The sequence below is a fragment of the Rhea americana genome, unplaced genomic scaffold (assembly GCF_003343005.1).
Source record: "Rhea americana isolate MKP2758 unplaced genomic scaffold, rheAme1 scaffold_54, whole genome shotgun sequence".
NCBI lineage: Eukaryota > Metazoa > Chordata > Aves > Rheiformes > Rheidae > Rhea > Rhea americana.
The window spans coordinates 3,098,914-3,120,720 of NW_028186690.1; the positions used below are offsets into that span (position 1 = coordinate 3,098,914).

At 36.9% G+C, this 21,807-nt stretch overlaps 2 protein-coding genes across 4 annotated transcripts in view; one reads left to right on the plus strand and one right to left on the minus strand.

Annotated features, from left to right (window-relative positions):
• Positions 1-21,807, minus strand: part of IMMP2L (inner mitochondrial membrane peptidase subunit 2) — a 477,417-nt gene that overhangs the window by 221,899 nt on the left and 233,711 nt on the right. The window lies entirely within an intron of this gene.
• LRRN3 (leucine rich repeat neuronal 3) overlaps positions 12,585-21,807 on the plus strand; it is a 35,354-nt gene continuing 26,131 nt past the window's right edge. Inside the window, exon 1 of the mRNA XM_085318523.1 lies at positions 12,585-12,971. The gene's annotated coding sequence lies outside the window, so the exon portion shown is untranslated. The remainder of the gene's footprint in view (positions 12,972-21,807) is intronic.

Genomic DNA, 21,807 nt, shown 5'->3' on the forward strand with positions numbered 1-21,807 from the left:
CTAATACTGGAGCTCTTCTGAAAGGGTTGATTAATCATACTATTTAAAGGTTGTGACACATGTATGCTCAGAGTAACACAAGCAGAGTTAGTAATGCTCAGTTACTAACCTGTAAAAGAGAGATGGGATATTTGGTTTTAAATCATGAACCATTTTGCTCCCTGCCTGTTGCTTTATGTTGAAGTCAGTCAAGCAGAGTATCTTAACTCTTTATCAACTTGTGCTACAGAAAAAGAGGCTTAATTTTTTGTTGTTTACATTTGCATTGAAAAGGATTTGTCATTTAGTTGACTTGGAAAAACTATATAAAAATTGTTTATAATAGAGATAATAATTCATAATGTATCTCTCCTTACCTAACATTTAAAAAGCGTCACTTTAAAAAATTCAGCAGTGCATTTTTTTTAAGACACAGAAGTAAAGGTTGACGATAAATACAATGAAGCTATCAATCTAATTTATAAATAAATATTTAAATGGTTTCTAGTATATTCTGAATACAGACTTTCAAGCTTTAGAGAGAAAAAAATTATTCAAGGTACTGAGCAGTCCAAAAATTTGCTTAGAGAGACATTGGATATTTGGTACCATCAATATCCTAGAATTCTTGGAATACAGTTGTGCTGAAAGTGGGCAAGAAAAAGGTCATACTGGCATATGCCAAGTAAAAGCTTCTCTCGCCAGCTCACTGAAGCCAGAACAGTGACCTTTTAATTTATTTGTTCTACAGGCTTACAAAGCATTTACCCATGAATGATATATCCTGCTACATCTCTTTCTGCCCTTCCCTTCCACCACAAAGAAGAAAAACTGACTGCATCCATGATTTCACCTTCCCCCACTTTAAACTGAGACATAGGGTTGCAGCTTGTGACTCAAGGAGCAATGCAGTGAGGACAACAGATGTTGGTAAGGCAATAAAAGATGCAAAAGATTTCTTCACTCAGCTTAAGGAGGAAGCAGGGGACTGAAATCCCCACACATCTGGCTGCTAAGGACAAGGACCTAAGCAGTCATTGGAGAGCCAGGGCCCTCCATGCAGAAGACTTCAGAAGAGGAGCAAATTGTTTTTTTTCTAACTAATCAGCAGGGCAGGGGAAAACAACTGAACTTTCTTTGCAGAACCACAAAGAAGAAGGAAATACTGGATGTAGGGATGATGAACTATTAGAAAGTGAGCTTCAAAGTATAAGTACATTTATAGATAGCCTGGTTAGGACTATTCAGTTAAAGGCTTGGAAGTGCTGTGTAGTTTGCAATGTACGTTTTGGCTTCTCTCCAAAAGTAGCTGCACTCACACCCAGGACAGGGACAGTCTCAGGCAGGGCTAGTGGAATTAACCGAATTACTAGAATCTCCTTTCCTGGTCAAAAGTTAGTGCTCCTGCCTGACATAGTGAATGAGCCATCATTTAGGTTACTCTTGAGGCTCATCTGTAAATGACAATATTGTGTCTCCTTTATGTTCAATTCAATATTTTTCATTTAATATAACAGAAGCCACGATAAAAAATATGTGGCCTGAGAGTGCAGTTAGCAAAATGTGACATTGAGTCAGCAGTCTGATTTCTCCCTGCTCAGCCCATGCATTCTAGCTGGTTGGGTTTCCAATCTGAATGTTACTACTATTTCATTAAGGCCATAACCATGTGTGTCCCAGTTCCTGTTTAGCATAACATTTGTATTACCAATAATGAGAAAACTACACTCTGCTATCATGAAGTTTGTTACCTTGATGAGCATCTCTCTGTAGCAAAATCTGAAATGAGTTAATGTGTTTGCCTTCTAAAGACACTTCAGTAGATGGCTGATCATATAGGAAGCCTATCAGCTAAAGAGCCACTCACCCTAAAGCCTAACAAAGAAATACTTAAGTATTTAAAAAGTGGGTTTATTGTAGCTATTTCTTACAGCTGCCTATAAAAAAATATTTTGTAAGCTGAATACAGAGTGTTAAAATATTGCACTAAAAGAGTTTGGTAATTTGGGGGAATTTGGATTTTGCATATAAGCTAGTCACTCCAAATAAGGTTTTTTGTGACTTCTTTGTTGCTGAACTTAGAAAGCCACATTATTTGTCACAGTAACCAAAAAAAAACCCAATGAAAACACTGAACAATAAAGCGAGCTTTCTATCTGGTGAACAACGTGGCAGTTGGGAACAAAACTTCAGGTAAAATCTAAGGTCTTTGGATGACAATTTGTTTTAGAAAATATTGTCAAGAGGATTATTGTTTCCAGAAATATCAAGAAAAGTGGAAATCCAAGGTTATCACATGGGCTATTACTTTCCTTTTTTTCTTCTGATATTTTTCCAGTGCTATTCAATTATTAGCAAAGTAGAGATGGATAAATGGCTATTTCACAACGGGAAATAAATGTGAATTTAGTACTAAACTTCTATTTGCTTTATTTATCCTTACTGGGGTAAATACTGAGATAAGTTGTTTTAAAACTGAAAAACCTGTGTTTCAACGAGATGGAGAGTTAATAATTCCCCATGGTCCCAAATATACAAGATTAACAGAGACAGTTTAATAGAAACTAGAATGTAGAGTCTGGGACAAGACTTGTACCKAAATCTGCTAAGCAGGGTTTATCTTTGATAAGGATCAGAAAAYGAGAAAGATCTTCCTAAAATACTGTGTCTAACCCTTAGCTTTACCTAACTCCCACTTTGTACAAACAGCACACATTTATCAACTGCAATGTTATCTCCTCTCAGACTCTGCTATACCAAACATGGCACAGCTTTATAAATCCCTCTGGAATGTGGGCTCCCAGTCATCTGATTAGTATTTAATTGCATGTGTTGTGGTTTGGGTTCACCTTTTATTCAACACAAAACCACAACTGAATGTATTATTCTAGATGAGACGTCCAAGGCTACTACTTCCTTCTTGCTACTGGAATAACTTTCCTGGTGCATCCAAGGATCGTATCTGCCCTTTTCACAGCCRCAGCATACTGTCAGTTCATAGTTACCCCTTGATCGACCAGTAATACAGAGATTCTTTCTCCTCCTCAGCTATTTCTAATTAATAAGCCCACAACTTAGAGCAGAACTGTACATTATTGACTCCAAATGACCTTTCATCCTAGACTATTTTGAGTGTAATCTCTTTTCTATGATTAAAGTTCATACAGTGTTTCTGAACGGTACCTCTAGGTCCCTCTGAGCTGCTTCCCCATGGAAAACTCCATCCTCCTCCTCCTCCTYCTCCTCCTCTTTGGTCTCTGCCTCCTCCTGGCAGTGCTGCCATCAYAAAATGTACATGGCACTGAGCTACTATTTATATTGTGTTATCTAATGTTTTATTTATTATTTTATTTGCTCAAATGTTTAAATTATTTAAAAAAATGTTGCTTCCTCTTCCATGGTAAGAAGGATTATGAATTTAATTATTACTAACTGTTAATTGCCTCTCAAGTTCAGGGATATTCATGGTCCTCACTAGATGAACTAACGCTGTTGTGTCAAAGAGTATGTTAACTTTCTCTGGGGGTGCCTATCCCAGTTATTTCATAAAAGAATATTGATTTCATCTCTTCTGTAATAATACGGATGGGAGTTAGAGGCTGAACACACTGTTTCGGAAACATATGGGTTAGACCGTAAAAGAAATTGTCAGTATTACCAAACACTGAAGATCTTATTTCTTGCTGCAAGCATAAATTTAAGGATAATGAATAGCAATGCTTTTAGTGTACCTTGAGACTTGTTGTGAATTCTTGCAATAAGAGAGAAGAAAGTAAACACAACCAGGATTGAAACAACAGAAATACTCTGGAATATTAAAAATTTATGCTTCTTTGAGAACTCTGTTCTTGTATCACAATGTAATTTTAAGATATTTATTTTATTTCACCCGAAAGTATTCAACTAAGTCAGGCCAAGGACATTTCAGCTTTACCACAGCTGTCATTCTCGCTCTCATTAACAGTTAGGGAGTTAAAGAGAAAAATCTATAAGGCACCGTCTGTTTATGAATTGTGCACACAGACACACACGTAAATCTCTTCAAAGCATACTGGTGTTAAAAGTAATCTCTTGTTCATAAGCCTACAATGGCATATGAACTTGCAGAGGTCCTACCAGGAAGAACACTGTTCCTTGAGGAATTTGTGATGCACAAACCAGTCGACTTGTGCCATGTGGCACAATCCTCCTTGACAYAGGATGAAGTTAGCCAGCTAACTGTAATGGAAGAGCCTATATAGGTGACACCAACCTGGCATCAGCAATGACACTACCAGCATGTTCTTGTTGCTATGTTGAAGTGAAGCAATATGTTTTTTTTATAAACATCCACTGGAAGAAAATCCTGTAAAAACTCTGAAGATCTCAGTACCAGTGAACCTCACGATGGATGGGATTTGCACGGTTTGCCAGCCCCTGACTGGAAGTCTGTCCAGTGCTCAGGGTTCCCAGCATCAGAAGAGATGTAAGATTTTATAACTTGTTATCTCCTTTCTAGAATGTTAATAAAATAGTTATCATTTTTGAGAGTGTTTGTGAATTTCTTGATTAGATCTAAGAAGAAACTGCACCTCCTGGCGCAAAACCGGTCAATGCAATATAGTTATGAGGTCATAGGGTTTTGTAGGCCTTTAAACATGGCAATTTCTGTCTTTGTCTTCAGTTTTCTATCCTGTCTGACAGAAGAACTAACTGATATTATTCAGAGAGTAACCTTGGAAATGCTGAATAAGAACTTTTATTAGCCACACACTTAATTTCCCTATAGTTCCCTGGTAATCTGTTAGATTATTACATTTGCTACTAGCAGTTTCCATTTGTGAACAATTATCAACTCTAAGGGAATATTTTGGATTCAGTTCCAAGCAATTTAAATATTTATACTTTAAATACATATTCCCCCAAACCAGATTCATCTGGCCATACTAAATCAGCCTTTTGTTCCTGAGTGTATCATCAGTTGAACATAYACAATTTATAAAGAGGGAATTTAAATTCAATTTTTAATACAGGTGCTTGGTCAAGTCATTGATCAAAACAAAATGTGACATTCACTTGGGGAAAATGGGAGCTCTGCTAACACCTAGATGATGTAAATATGTTTATGTGTGCATTTGCAGTCATGTCTTAATCTTCAGCCCGGAATTTTGCCAAAAGAGTTTTCTGAGTAAATGTTCAGTCAACTGTTGAATCCGTAGCCATCCTGACAGCCTTGTTTTAACCACGATCATTAGATAGGCACTTCGTTCTACTCCTAACACCACATTTCATTTCTGAGAATTAGATCAAAACTCATATTTGATACTATCCAAATGGTAACCTGAATTTCTCTTTATAATAGAGGAATGCAAAGTACAGGACAGAATGACAGCTGTTCTCCCTATTTACTTATTAATACTTTCACTCTATTTTTAATAGGAACAAAGTAATTAAAACACACATATATAAACCCTTCAAATATAAACAAATATATACACTTTCATAAGCATGTTATACAATAGTTTTAGACTTTATTCTTTATAGATGTGGTGTTTTGAAGCTTCTTGTCTTTTGTTTTCTTTGCTTCTTTCTCAGTGCTATAATGCAGTCCTCAGGGTTTGAGCACCAGACTTCAAATGAGAGATCTATTCAAAACATGCACAGACAAAATAAGTGGTTTCCTTAGTAATGGGAACGATGTGAAAGCCTCCAAAACAGCTCCTCCTCCAATAAGTCATTATGTACATGATCCTTTCTTATCTTCTCCACTTATTATTGTAAAGACAACTTTTGAAGTACATTACAAAGAATAGCTAACGTGCACAACAGTTTTTGACAGTCAAATTACAGAGGAGAGGGGAAAAAATTACTGCATTCATAACTAAATGTATTTCTTTTCTAATCAGTAAGGATGCTGTACATTCCAGTGACCTTCAATTCATTTTCTAGATCTGAGCTGAAAAAAATGAAATTGTGTAAATAAACTACTAAGACCTTCTCTTCAGTATCCATTACACACCCATAGTTGAGTGTATTTGCTTTAAACTATCCATATTTTCAACATACACTGCACACATCCTTACTGCTCCTTGTCTTAGCCTAGCTAACTTCATGACAATTATCTACGGCCACAGCTTGAGAGTGCTATTGAGGAGATGGGAGGATTAGTAGGATACTTCTCTTAGTCTCAGAGTAAAAGTAAGTAAATCCAAAATGATGTTGTAGCTCTAATATTCAGCTAAGTAGCTCCACTTGGCACAAATATTTTGTCCATCTATTTATAATATTAAAACACAAAAAATAACAAAATAGTATTTGTTTAGTTTCATCAGAAAAGATAAGAAATTCACATCTGAAGTTCTGCCTTTCAGAAACATGCTGAGGCTTGCCATGTATACTTAAAAAATAAATGTGACATTACTAGGGATATTTCATGGCTAAAATCTCAAAACTAGGGGGAAGGAAATTCCTTCTTCCTAATTATGTGCCATATACCACACCACAGAGATGAGCAAAGCAGTGGAGAAATTCTTCCCAGTAAGGACAGAGAATGCAATACTTACCACTATGCATAAGACTTTATATATATGTACACATATAAAATATGTATGCATGTATGTATAGTGTATATATATAACAGGTCATTGTTAGGGTCAGAATTCTGGTGAGCTGTTCTGTATCTAGACCCTACACTGAAATCACTACCAGTACCRTTTCCTTTATCAGCCTCAGACACAGACTAATTCAAAGAGCAAAGACACTAAAACACATTTCCCATGCAGATATTGGGTCTCATGAACAACAGACATCCACTGCTTGCATTTCTGTTACATGAACTGTGGGTTCTCCATGGCCCATAAGCACTTGGTGTAGGGTGGGCTCAACTCTTTCTACACAAAAAATTCCAAGTATGTGAGCTGGTAATCAGATTTAATTAAAAAGTAAATGTCAATGAAAATTCCTTCTTTTCCCTTGGCAAACTAGAACAGTACCATTGACTCCTTTAATTCTTTTTATTATGACAATCTTCTGGAACAGAAGAATTATTATTCTAAGAAAAGGTCTGCATAAATCTCTGATTCAATGAGGTTCAGATACCATCAGTACAGTTCTCTCAGCCATTTCTCCTCATATTTTCTTGGGAACATTTGTTTGGCATCCTTTCCTGTTGACATGAAAAAAACCTCTTCATTCTCCACAGTACTAGTTAAGAATCACAGAAGAAGAAAGTTTCAAGAAATTCCAGGCATTACTGTACTGGAGCTAATATAATTTCAGAGGGACTTTTAAAAGATTTTTTTTTTATTATAGATGGTTCTGTTATAAATGGGGGGGGGGGACTGTGAAAGACTGAAACTGTCTCATTTGTATGTTTCATTATCAATTAACTCATCTTTTCCTGGAGAGAAGCAAAATTCTTTACTATCCAGTGGTTATAAAGTATGCATTCATCAATTTTGTATTAGTAATGAATCCAAGCCATCCTTGCCAGATCCTTATGAAATCAACACAGGAATCTCACACTTAGAAATCTACCATCTAGAAGATCTCAATAAATTGTAAAATTACATCCAATTATTATATTTACAAAAACTGAGTTGTCATCCCAAGTAAGACATAAACATACTGAGATAAAACCCATTTTAAAAACGAAAACATACTTGTAAAAGAAATACATGAGCTTGAAAACCTCTTTACAGATACCATATTTTATCCATCTAATCCAGCTGCACATAAGAATTCTCTAGCTGCTTTTCACTACTTTGTCTTCATTAAGATTCCCACRCGGCACACGCAGGTTGTGGTTGCTATGTGTGACTCATTTCCAGCCTTCAGCGGATGCTGGGATGGGAGAGATTCTTGCCTATTAAAATAGACCCAGGGTTGAAAAGTAAAAGAACTCTGACATCACCCTGAGTTGTGTGAGGGACCTGATATACACTATTATATGTTAAGATTTTTCAGACCTCAGACCATTCCTGAGGAAGGCTCACTATCGTTTTGGCCTCTCCCGGGATCTTCTCCTTTCTTTCTGTTTCTTAGAACACAGTTGCTACATGAATAGGAGAATTTGCTGGAATATGCAAAATCCCCTTGATCACCAAGATAAGCATCAGCTCATCACCACTGCTTTCATTCATCCACATTAGACATGCTTGAGTTTGCCTGTACCATACAGCTGCTTTTACGATGCAGTTTCAGACTTTGCTAAGTCATATATCCTTAGAACTAACATCTACATAGCTTTTAATGAAGTAGCTGGTGCTTTGTATGGATATGAACTTGTCCTTATGTGAAATGCTCCTTAGGTTCATGGACTAAATTCATTTCCTTCTGCTTTACCTCTATCGCATCAATACTACTTAGAGATCTGATAAAAGAAAGCTGGTAGCAGGTCAAGTGATCTAAGCATAACATTTCCCACCATGAAGTACAGCTGCATTTAGAAACCTGAACTTATCATTGCTGGCAACAAGCCTTTCATCTTCAGAAAAGACAATGAACTTCATTGGCTTTTGCTCGTCATTGAAAAAAATGGTTTAATTTTAGTGGGAGACACATTAATCCAAGTTTTCACTTGTCTATGTGAAAGCGTAGCTTTTAGAAAAATGTCAATAGTTAGATGCCATTATATCGGGCAATGCACATAACAGTGTCAGGTTCATGACATTGCACTGGCAGCGCAGAAAATSCTGGTAGAATGAGGTTACAGGAAGTCGTGCCACTTATGCCTCTCTTCCAGACAAATTAGGCATCATAATTGCTATAGTTAATAATAACTATAGTTATAATAACTGATAAATAATAAATAGCAACTGTAACAACTATAGTTGATAACCTGGATGAAGTCACAGGTTAGATTTTCTTGACTCGGAGCAATTCTAAAACCTCCTTCGGTAAAGAATACCTTCTCACACCTCACATGGAAGATACACTACAGGTATGCTTTGAAGAACTGGTGAGAATCWGATCTTAAACATCAGCTCCTTTCTTTTTTACTCTAAGGGCTACAAGAAGAAAGAGAGCAAAGAGCTGCTACTYAGCCCTCTTGTAGTCATGGTAGCTCAGAAACCATGAGAGAGGTGTGTGTTTCAATAATGGATATAGCTATTCAAAAAGTGCCTTTTATAGTTGGCAAAAACTGTGTAGGTAATTCCTTTAAAAGAATTTTTTAAGTGCCAGTTCCTAATATGAAATGCTTAGAACTTAAATCACATATTTATGGCTTTTTACTTTAAACTGCATGGTATTTATTTCAGTTTTTATCTGTACTTGCTGGATTCCACAGTGGAGTTGTGTTCTCAGTGCCTAAAAATACTAGAGCTGGTCGCTTCTAGTATAAGCATACAGCACATTGACAGTAAAACCCAGAGGTACTCACCCTATTTATAAGACAAAAACAGGAAAAAGGTTTGAAATTTCCCTCTAACTGCAGCAAAAATGCATGCACAAAACCTACTATACTTTAATAACTAAAGTTTTAATGCATCATTAATTAGATATTACAAACAAGTAATTATTTAGTTTATTTTCATGTGCACTCAGTAATCAGATAAAATGCACGTAAAATAAATACCTGGAGTTAGCATACATTACTTCCATCATATTTCTCCCGGTCTAAGGGATTCTTTTTCTATGCTGAAWCCTAATAAACTATATATATAATTCAGGTGAAATAGATTACGTTGCTATTTTAAAAGCAGCAAACATCATAGTAAAATCAGCAGCAAAATAACTTAATGAATCTTAATCATCATAATGGTATTAGTTATAAAGAGTATTTTTCTCCTGCAGATAGTTTTTTTTTAAAAAAATTATTCCTTACCCCMAAAAATCAATTAAAAATTCAATTATTTCACTTTTTTTTATAAAATAGAATTTTATGACGATATAATAATATTTTAGCTAATATGTAAGTGTACATCTATCAAGGAGATATTTTAATTGCATAGATATTTTATCACAACAACTCGCTCTCTTTATGCAAGTATTTAGTCCTCCAATCACACAGGCCATACCAACCAACCACAATGAAGTCTTCACGTAGGAAAAATTGGATTTGAATCTCACACTTCAAATTATTGAATCTGTTTTTCCATGATTCTCATGGTAACCAGAAAGCCAGATTTTAAATGAGGGACAGTGACTATGTGAGCTTAGGGGCAAAATGCAGGAGAACGTTCATGCAGAACAACGGTAGCTCCACATTTCCCTCGTCCACAGATCTGCTGCTTTTCCACTGGACTACCAGCACTAGCCCGTTTGCTCTGACAGAAGACTTTCCTTTTTTAAAAAAAATTTTGCCCAGAGTTTTTGAAATTCTCTTCTTTCTTCCACCCCAGCTCATAACTGTAGCACAGGTTTGCATCTATCTTCATGGTATAGATGTGACTAATCACATCGCTGGGATCAGGAATGATTTCTATTTTTCCTCTTGGGGCTATTTTGGCAAGAACTCTTATTTTCTGGCTTTTGGTTGCACTTTCCTTACATCATCAGGAGCACTGTCCCATTAGAAACTGGATAGGTTGTGTAACATTTGGTAGAGAATATGAGGAGGCAGGGAAGGCTTCAAGCATTAGATTCACTATGGAAAATTTCTCGTTTTATACTCACAGCTCATGGCAGTGAATAGTACTRTCAAAGGCTGTAAAAATTATCTCACAGGGACAAATGAAAGACAAGATTTCACTGATGAACCCYGAGTCTACAGAAAGAAGGTGATGTGAAATCTTTCTGGCCGGAGGCATTCTCTATAYAGCGCCTATTCCCTGTCCCCAGCTCAGGGTAAGAAGAACTGAGAGGCAGCCAAAGATGGTGTTTTTGTTATGTTGCCTGTTACTCCTTTAACTCCCAATCGAAAAAATTACAATGCCTATAGTAAGAGAACTGGAGAAAATGGAAGGGCCACACAGCATTCCTCCCACACTTGAGTATTTCATGAATTTGCAGCCTGCTGCTTAAGAGCCATTATTTCATACATGAGATTGTCCTACTCAGCTATCTCTTGGTAAAAGAAATGAACTGCAGACATCTTCAAAGAATTTTAATCATTGCTCCCTGTACTTACATTAAGTGCAGCATTCAAAAATTTGAGGGAGAAGGAAAAGAAAGGGCTTTATTACTGCCCAACTAATGTAAGTACCAGGGAGTCAATCAAGACTGGTTTTGCAAAATTTACCGTAATCAGTTATAACAAAGTGAAATTTATTGAAGAAGATGGCATCACTTTAATTCACTTTTCATAATAAGTGATTTTATAAAGTGTAAAATCACTTCTTAGAGAATAAAAACAAAAATGCTTTTCACAGTCTCAGATTCAAAGTGAATCAAAATGCTGTATATGATGTTCATAAAATAATAACCATTTTATAATAGAAWTTTGGTGCTATTGCCATTGCAAATGTACTTTAATTTACATTGTTTGCTAATCTTCAGAAAATTTGTGTAATATTATTAGACACGACTGTGAACCTTTCTCCAGACAAAGCCTATGTGAAATGAGAACCACATTTCACTTTAGTCCACTAGAGGGTGGCCTGTGTCAATCAGGGTTGTAGTACTAAATGTATGCAAGATGAGAGCCAGTATGTTGTTATTTTCGACCTGTTGATAGCCAGCCCTCTGTATTTCACTATTGTTCATCCCCCATTACAAACCCATCTGATTCATATACAACTATATGTAAAATAAACAGTTTCCTTATAGTTTTGTATCTCTAGGAGAAGTAACAACATTTTTCAGTGCACATTTCAGTGAAATTGAAAATGTTTTTGTGAATTATTTTATAATTTCTGAAACCTACACTGGAGAAAACTGTTGTTTGCATGCCCTGTATGCACAGRTGCAGAACAAATGGCAAAAGAAAAATCTTTACTTACGAGTATATCACAAAAAAGGGAAAGGGGAGAAGGAAAGGAGGAAAGAAAGAAGGGGAGAAAATATGTGCAGTCTATTGCTTACTCAGTTAGACGGCCACAAAGCAGAGAGTCAGGTAGAMAGAGATGGAAAGACACAGGTTCCATTTAACCACTCCCTTCCTCAGCTGCATTCATTCTGAATTTCCATTTTTCAGAAAGGTGCGTTATTGCCCTTACTTGCTGTTGATACGTGTACGTAATAAACTTTAATATTTTATAACGCTGGGAAAGGAGGAGGATGAAAAACCTTTCCTTTCTTAAAAGAAAAAAATGCAATAAAATAACATGTGGGGCGGTGTGTGTGTGTGGGGGGGGGTTCCTGGACGGTTTCAGCGTATGGCATCCTTTGAACTACAGCAGTCTTTGCAGAAGTTTAGTGATCTCTAATCAGCTGTTCTGAACACAGACGGCTTCCTTCTACGCCCCATGCATCCTTCCTTCCACACGGGCAAGAATGAGTTTAAATCTCCGGAGCTGCGCTATAAAAACCCAAAGCATGCCCTGCAACTCCCACAAATCGGAAGAGAAATCTGGAAGCGCGGCGAGGCTTGTTTCGCCCCTCCGAAGCCCAAGCAGCGGTGTCACGTAACAGACAGCTTCCCACGGCCAACCAGGCTGGCGCCGCGGCGCGCACGCCGCTGCAGCGGGCCACGCCGGAGCCATTGGCTCCTCTCCGGGGAGTGGAAGGGGCTCAGTTATTAATGACCGCTGAGCAGGCAGCACCGCGGCAGAGTGACAGCCGGGCGGCTGAGCGCTGCGCCGCTAACCACCATGGAAACACGGGGAAATAAGAGGAGCTAGCGAGCAGCTCGCCCTCCCCGCCGGATTGCGAGCCTCGGGCAGCCACGGCGCTCCGGCAGACCTGAGGGATCTCAGCTGGCGGCACAGAGTCTCCCGTGCTCTAGGATATCAGCAGATACCGCCTTATATTATATATCGTTATACACACACACAAAACCACACACGCGCATACACGTATGCACGCATACTCAGACTCTGGCATAAATACAAGTATGTGGTTACCTGAACTAAGGAATCAACATTACAGAGATGCAAGAACTCCTGCAGCTTTGAAACTACTCTAATTATAGGGTAAGTTCCTCTTTATTTAAAATGCTGTCCTGATTTTTGTCTTATCATGTAAACTCTTCCCCCGTCTTCTTTTTGTAAAGTTATTTTATTAGCGTATTTCCTCATTTTACTTTCTAAACGGAAATGCAAATGCAATTTGCTCTTTGTGTCAGAGAGAATCTAAATATGCTTGCAAGAGTATCAGGTTTGTGCATCTGTTAGCCTGAAGGAACATCAAAGGGTAAAATATTATAAAGGGAGAACGTTTTCCCTAATGTTTCAGATGCAAAATCAAATTACACAGTTGCTCTGTGTTTTGAAACCAATAAAACAAGATACAGAACAGCCTCCTTTCTCCTCTCCAGTGCTAGGATTAAGGGAAATGCTGTTTATGCCAGGACCTAAAAACCACTGAGCAGAGAGGCTGAATGAGCATATCACAAACACTTACTGAATTTCTGCCAGGACACATCTTAAGCATCGTGGCAAATGACTTCCCTTAAAAACATCCCCTTCCCCGTCAGAAGGGACAGCATGAATGTCTGATTACTAACGCAGCTGGAGCRGCCGCGCGAGGTGAAAGGCATCGCGTGAAGCAGAAGAGCTCTAATCTTCTCTGGTAATTAACACGATAGCAGCAGGGTGCCCCCGAAGTCTGTTTTCACACAAGCAGATTGTTTGTGCAAATCCATCACTAGGTAACCTTTGCCTCTTTTGGTGCAGGCAGGCTCAAAACTATTTGTCTTTGCTTTCCATGTCTTTGTTTTCACATGTCTAGTTGGAGTTTTTGCCCAATACTGCTGGTCAGAAAGAGAAGAACCAACATAAGGAGACTGAGGGGGCAGCAAATGCAGGGCTAGGAAAGAGACAACTATTTTTCCATTTAACCCATCTAATCAGCATAAAATTCCATGCCAGCGCTACTGATGCCTCATGTGTGTGTTTATACATGTGCATGTGTTCCTTTCATTCAGTATAAGGGTACTTTAGTAGCCCTTAGGATGAAAACACATTCAGTAAAGTCCATCAGCGTGGATCTGTGATTCATGCATCAGTGAAAGCYAGAGGGAGATTTTACTTTACACCATGCAAAAGACAGGTTATCTATCTAACGCATGCTTCAAAGTGAAAAGAAATACAACCACAGTCTTCCTGCATGTTTTGGTTTGTTTTCCAGAATGTTGTGCATATTAGAAACAGATCAGTATTTAAAATATTTCTCCAGTACCTCTTCTGCCCCCCCACACACTCATGCACACCTTAGTGAACATCAGAGAGAATCTGCTTCTCAGTAGCGATGCAATCATCTGCTTAAAATTTGAGAGTTTTTGGAGAAACAAACACTGTGAAACAAACCTCAACAGATCRCCGCTGGCTGTACGTCTGCCACCTTTCCATAAATGTCAGGGAACGGGGAGCTTAACAATATGTATGGTAAGAAGTCAATTAATTCAGGTGACCTTTGTAAATGGTGACAATAAAGCAGCTCTGACAATATGCCAGAGCATTCGATTTTCCCTCTGGAAAATGAAYGAGCTTAAGAAGAGGTTTCCTTTTCAGAGTGCAAAATGAAAGGTATTGAAGCATTAGCTCCTGCTATTGGCAAGCTTGCTTTCTCTATTTCAGATGCATGAAATCTGTTTAAAGCAAGCTGGCTTATTTTATTATGTACACCATAATTTTTGGCTCTTCTTTTATCCACACTGCATGCGTATTTTAGTTGTTTAAACATGAATTTCAAGCAACTGGCTTGGATTTTTGCAGAATGTGGTACACAATAAGGAAAGGAAATCTGATTCTGAGCTCTTCATACTGTATGCAAAGGACTACTCAGATGAAACTTTTTCTATTCTATACCATGGTACACACTCAGCTTTTCTGCATCTAACTCATTTATTATATAAAAATTAAGTAAACGTAGGCAACTTTACACCAATTTACACCATTTTTTGCCATATCTACTCTAATAGACTACTTTAAAATACTGTATAGATATTCCAAAGAGTTTCAAAAAAATGTGGTCATTCCAATTATGAATGTACAGAGAAAATACGATGTATATTTAGTGTCTGAGTACACAGCTCAGATATCCTTACTCACCACACTAGCCAAAATCCATAGTGACTGTATTTTGGTTAATATTCCCTAAAAGCTCCTGCAATAACATTGTAGTGTCAGACAATGACTGGCTGATGTTGTTATGGCAACCCCCAAAGCACCGCCTTTCAGGGTGGTAGATTTGAGAATGACATCACAGCGTGCCTCTTTGGAGTACCCAGAAGTATGTATTTCTCTTTTGCCCCAGAATCAGGCCAGATTAGCTATAAGATGTTTCTATCTGTAATGCACATCATAAATATCACATACAACCTTGTAAACAGATCTAGAATAAGTAGCTTATGAAAGTACGGATGTCTTGCAAATCACTTGTGATTAACAAGACAGAGGACAAAATTAAGCATTTCCGAGAGTGAGAGCAAGCCCTTTAACAATTTTGCAGTAACTTTCTATGACTTTTACCTCTAAACTTTATATTAATACTGATTCTAGCAACAATCCAACCTTTACTGCTTGGTGAGAACTACTATAACTTTAAATGGTTGGTGTTTAATAGCTGAAGCTTTATAGTGCCTAGTGCAATAAAAGAAGATAAGCAGTGGAAAAGGAAGAGCTTTTTTTAGGACAAGCTCTGTTTTAATTCTGAAAGAAAAAGTACCTAAGAGAAAGAATTTAACATTTCTTCGACTATATGTTTCTGGTGAGTTACGGTGCATCAAAATTTTAGTTAATTCATATATCCGTCCTTCAATATGTACTATCAAAAGCTGAAAGAAAAGAAATAAAACTCTTGAGAGATACATTGTCAGGAAGTGTCTTAGTAAACCCTTCCACTTTAAACTCCACAAACCCTACTTGTTACTAACTAGCAAAACCTGATAGTGAAATGCTGATCCATAGTCAAACAACTATTCTCTCAACTAGAAGATTTGTSCAAAAAAGTGGACAGCTTCTAAAACATAAATTTCTTCTTTTTAAACTGATTAAGTCTTTAAGCTCTTATATCACTTTAAAAAGAATAGTAAATCTCACTCTAACAGTACAGTGAGAACTATAATCCTTTACTTTATGGAAGGGAAAATGTCACGAGAATTTGAGAAGAAACAGTAGTGACAGATGCCATTAGAAAGGTCATTAAACAGATTAGTATTAATAGAAAATCAATACTGCTCATTACAACTGTAATGTAACTGTACAAACGAATTACCGTGCCCTTTACTTATTTAACTCACCAGTCCACAAATTGTTAAATGCCCTTATTGTAAAACATCTTTTGTTCATTTCCTTAATATTCTTGAGGCCAAAAACTTTTTAAACAAACACTGCCAAGTTCAAAGTCTGCAGGCAGTGTGTCATCAATGTCACCACCACTAATTCATCCTCAGTCAACCTGAACTGATACAGTTTCATTAAAGCACCTGGAGCTGCATACTGATCCGCAGCACATGAAGATCCAGTATGGATCCAATATAAGATTATCCCACTCGGACTTCTTTGCAGATCAGCTGAGTGTGCCACCTGGTGAGAAAGAGCACTGGCATCGCGTGGATGAAATACAAAMTACTTTCCCAGTTTTGCTTGATTCAAATACCCTCTCCTGACATAATTTCATATTCTTTACACGTGGAAGATGGTGCTATATAACAAATCAAGTATAATTAAGTGGATAGTAAAGGCATAAAAACAGTCAATACAGGTACATGTTTTATTATCTCAATATTTAAAGACATTTGATGTTCACACAGCCAGAGAAGGTATCATTTGATAAAAAGGATTATATTTATCAGGCTCCTTTACTTCTATTTTATGATTTCTTGGTATTAATTTACAAAATGCTTGGAAGAGCAAGGTACAAATGTGCTCTCACCCTTACCGTTCCCAAATCTGCTTACTGGTTTGTTGCAAAGCATAAACAAATGCAGAAACATTAAAATCAATTGAAATAGTTTAATTTCATAAAGAGAAGTGTATACAACATATCCTTGAAACAATTATCCTTCATTTCCAAATATTTATTCTTCACCAAAGATTTGCCTCAATAAAATTCATTTTCTTTCAGCCAGCTTATTTGCTGTAACTGCTTGGCCACAAGCAGTAATGCTATAATTTAAAGGAAATAAGCTCTCTGTTTTCCCATTATTTCTACTCCTTTGTAATATTTATGGAATTCATTAAAATATGTGCCCCAAATTTAATGGTAGCTTAACTCTACTGACCTGTGAATTACACCAGAAAAGAATTTTCCCCTTTTTTCTGTTTCCAACTTCCACAACCTCAATCAAACTGGGAAATGTTTTTTTGACAACACTGGCATAAAAGAAATTTAGCAGCTCTGTTTCCTGCATAAGCATCTGTATTTAGAGGTAAACATTGCAAAGCCACGTAAAATGCTACAGGGAATTTTTTTCAAAATGTCTACTGATTATTAGTTTTACCACAGGAGTCTTTTATGAGAGGGTTCTTGTCATGTGAATAATAACCACTCTGCCAGGAAATACATTAAAGTCTCTAAAACACTGGGTAAAAAATATCTATCTTAAGTTTAGCCATACCAAAAATTCCCTGGGCATCCAGCTAGCAGTGTCAAAAACAATCAAAAAAGAAAGATTATTTATACAATTTTCTGCCAAGGGACCTGACATTTTCAGAAACCGCCTGTTGAAGAAATTACGGGAAAATAATTCAGAAGAAGCACCGTGTAACAGAACACACAACAAATATACAAACACACAGGGAAGAGCAAAGCTGGGYACTGGGACTGGTTTAAATCACCACCGAATAGCGAGCACCCCCATAAGAGAAGGTGACTCTCCTAACAGTCTTTAAAGGCAATGCGGCGGCAGTGCAAAGGGCAGCAAGTTACTGGGGGGCTCTCTTCTGCTGTGGTTTTGAGAGATTAGAGAAAACTGCAGCACAAGTTTGGTGGATACCTTTGCCATTATGGTGCTTTAAAAAAAAAAAAAAAAAAAAAAAAAGTCAGCTTTATTCGAGATAGCGCGAGAAATATATCCTGGAATTGGGAGGCACTCAAGTAAGTTTACCAAGAAATAAGAACCGTCTGGCGGCGGTGCTCGAGTGAGCCCCCTCACGCAGGCTGCGCCTTCCAGAAACACCTCGTCTCGCTGCAAGAGCGGCTCCAAGCAACCTGCAACTGCCTTTTTGCATGTGCCCCCTACAGAAATCAGCCAATGCTTTTAAAATCCCTCTTTGTTCCCCGTGGCGACTGGGGAAATAAATAGGTTAGGAAACAAACAGTTTCAGAAACAGTGTAATGGGTTTATAAAGTACAGTATTTTCTCTTATTAAATTCTAAACAAGACTTTCAGTATGAAAAATAAAATTGCTGTCAAGTGGTGTTTCATTACCAGCAGAGCTTGAGGAACGTTATCTGCATGACTTCCATTTAATACCACTTTGTAGCAAAACAGAGCTATTTAGGTTATCCTCTTTGCAGAAGGCTGCAAGTTCACCCTAGCTAGTTTCAGTGCACTAGTGAAACTTATTTTGCGTGTGTGTGTGTGTGTGTGTGTGTGTGTGTATCTTTACACAGAACACTCCATATTAACTTTGAAAAAAGACAGCTGAGACTGCATAGTATAAATTTCAAGACACTGGAATATAGTAATTTCACTGTTCCCTTCATTTGAGTTTGCTAGGCCCGTTACTTTCTGGTAAGAACACAAGACTAAAACACTGCAGCACTTGAGAGAAGTRAAATGATTAATGACCATCATATCAGTTTACAGAGGTATCCTTACGATGAGAGAGGAGACAGAATGAGGTAATTGCACATATAATGACTTATAAAGCTAGAAATGTTTGTCTGAATAGCAGTTTCACCCAGCGCATATAATTCAGGCAACATATTCTTCCGAATGTTGCTTGGATATAGATTACCTAGTCATCAATATTATGTCARACAAACACACATTTTCAGTTGTTTCATTTTGTCGTGCAATAAGAGACAAAAGGGATATTCAGTATGTTATTCTAGAATACACTCTGAACTCTAAAAACACACCAGCAAAAGGATCCTGTCTTTCAAGAGCAGCAGCTAAGCTGCTGAATCCTGTATGTCTTTGGCAGAAATAAGAGCATGTGAATCTGTAGAACTGCCGAGCAATAGCCCTACATTTTTCACTTCCACAGACCCCAAAATCTTTTGCCTGTTTGGACACACTCCATGCAAACCCTATAGCTACTTTGACAGGAAGTAATCCCCTGAGGGATTAGTGCATAGACTAATTTTAAAACAATTTCCTCAATATTTCACTGTGTCACCATAAAATATTGCATTTCCCCACCTTGTTAAAACTTGATTTCAAGAGTCTGGGGTTCAGACCAAGGCTCAATATTTCCAGTGTACTTGGAGCATTTACTTGCCACCTGCTCAGCAGTGGTTAGAAGAGCTAATGCATCTGTGTCCGTACTGGTACAGATGCTTACATCCCTTTAATACATAATTAAACCAAAGTACCAGTTTCCACTCTGTAACAGGTACACTTTCATTTTACAACACACTTTCTGCTACATCTAACCACAAAAAATAAAACAGAAAAAGGTGTAAAGGGTATATTACAACAACTTCAAGATATAAGCCAAAGGAAATCCRATTAACAACTCACACAATATCTATAATTTTGCTTCATTAGGCAGAGGCACTAAARCATAAATTGCCCTCTCTTATACCTCCATAGCTGGTGATACTGTGTATTGCTGCTGATTTCTGATGTGTTCAGATATCTCAATACAATCAGGCTGGATCAAAAGCATTGCGGGAGCCTTAATTGAAACTGTTATCTTTTATTCCTTCTTGATTTTTTGCTAATTGTGTTTGTTTCTGCTTTTCCATTAACACTGTTTTTGCAGAGTTCCATGTAAAAGTAATTACAGCAGAACAAACAAAATGAAACTATTACCATTAAAATTTCCATACCAGATAGAACAATCCAGAAACCTTTCACAGATGGTCCTTACAATTGCCATCCTTGAGTGTAATTTTACTTCCCTTTTTTTGATAAATGGCAAAATTCCCATTGATGTCAACAGATGCAGAAGGGATTCTTAAAAGCTTTTCTCTTTGCCTTTTGGTGTTTTCATCATTTTCTCTACCTAGGTATACAAAATTCATCTTGTTGCTTCACTTCCACTCATGCAGCAAAAGATAGAAAAATAACTCTTTGAGACCTTTTCTTCCTGTTTAGAATAATCTTAATTGAAGTACAAGCACATTGAAGTACAAGCCTCTATCCAAAATATCCACAGGGACATCCAAAACTTTCCAAAAAATAGGCTTGCAGATGAAGGGGAATCTACCCAGTTATAAAAAGCTTGAAATTGCAGCCCATAACCCATGGAAAGGGTAGTTTGTCAAGTACCATGCTCTGAGCAATCCTGGAAACAAATCTAGTTTTCAGCTTCTGGTCCAATGGAGTTTGATTAAACAGAGTTATACTAAATATTTGGCCACTATTATGCGTTCATTTTTACCAGTGTGAGGAAGCATTCATATTTGGAAATGAGTATATCCTCAATCCTGATAAGGAGAAGTGAGCATCTTCAATATTTCATTGAATTAATCTTACCTTGAAATACAACTCGTAGGAATTAAACTCATGTTTCAAAATAAAAACACATGGCTTTCACTTTTTCCTATTTTATATTCCGCTTGCCTGTAGCTAAACATTTTTCAATGAAACACAGTAGTGCTTACATTACTGGCATATTGTCTGAGAGTATAAAATAAGATTATGCATTTTTCAGTTTTTAACTGTTGCCATGATTAATTTATTTAAAAAGAAAAAAAAAGTCCTAACTTTTTAATAAAATTTATTTATTTCTATGGCTCTTTGATGTATGAATGTATGAAGAAAGTTAGAAGTTATGTCCAGTCAGCATGGCCATCAAGGACATACCATCAGCAGCAATAAGAGTTCAATTTAATTTTCCTGAACACTCAAGAGGAGGGACATATGATAATACTGTTTTCATTTTAAAGACAGAAGTTATAGATTTTATCCCTATATTCTTTCTATGATTGATATAATTTCTAACTTTTATACACATTACAAATCTCATTCATCAGTTAAATTTAGAAGCTGAGCTAAAAATTATTATTTATTTTTATCACATACCAGTTAAAATATGTGATTTTACTGGGAAAATATCGATTAACATAGAATAGATTTTTTTTTCCCCTATAGCTATATATTAAAACTTAAAAGAGTTTTAAATGTGGGAATCAGTTAAAGGTTTTTCAGTTTTTATTTAGATTATATTAGATTATACTTAGATAAAATAAATAGCTCGAATAAAGTTTACGTTTTAAAGTCGCTGACCGTCTAATATTCCTACTACCTCCAGAAGCTTCTCAATACAATCCAGATCTGGGTGCCATTTTTAGGCATTTTAGTATTAACTTAATAGCATGATAGCACTCTGTATGGAAAATTTTGCTTTCAGTAGGTGTCACTTAACAATATACTGTAACTASAATACAGAAGTAAAGTTATATGCAATTTTAAAAAAGATTTAGTTGCTGCAACGTTAAATTACCTATACAYTGTCCAAATTCTCAAGTGCATTTAGAGTTCTTGGTTGGACTCTCATCTAAAGTATCGACATAAATAATAGATCCATCAAACTCAGTGGAGTTACRCCATCACAGGCCTTGGCTTTCTGTTCTAAACTAAAGTACCTTTTACTCTTTTAAAGGTTGGAGAACTCATAAACCTTCTGTATGAGAAGTGTTACTCTTCATCACTGCTCTGACAATCTCTGAGGMTTATCCGAAGTTCAC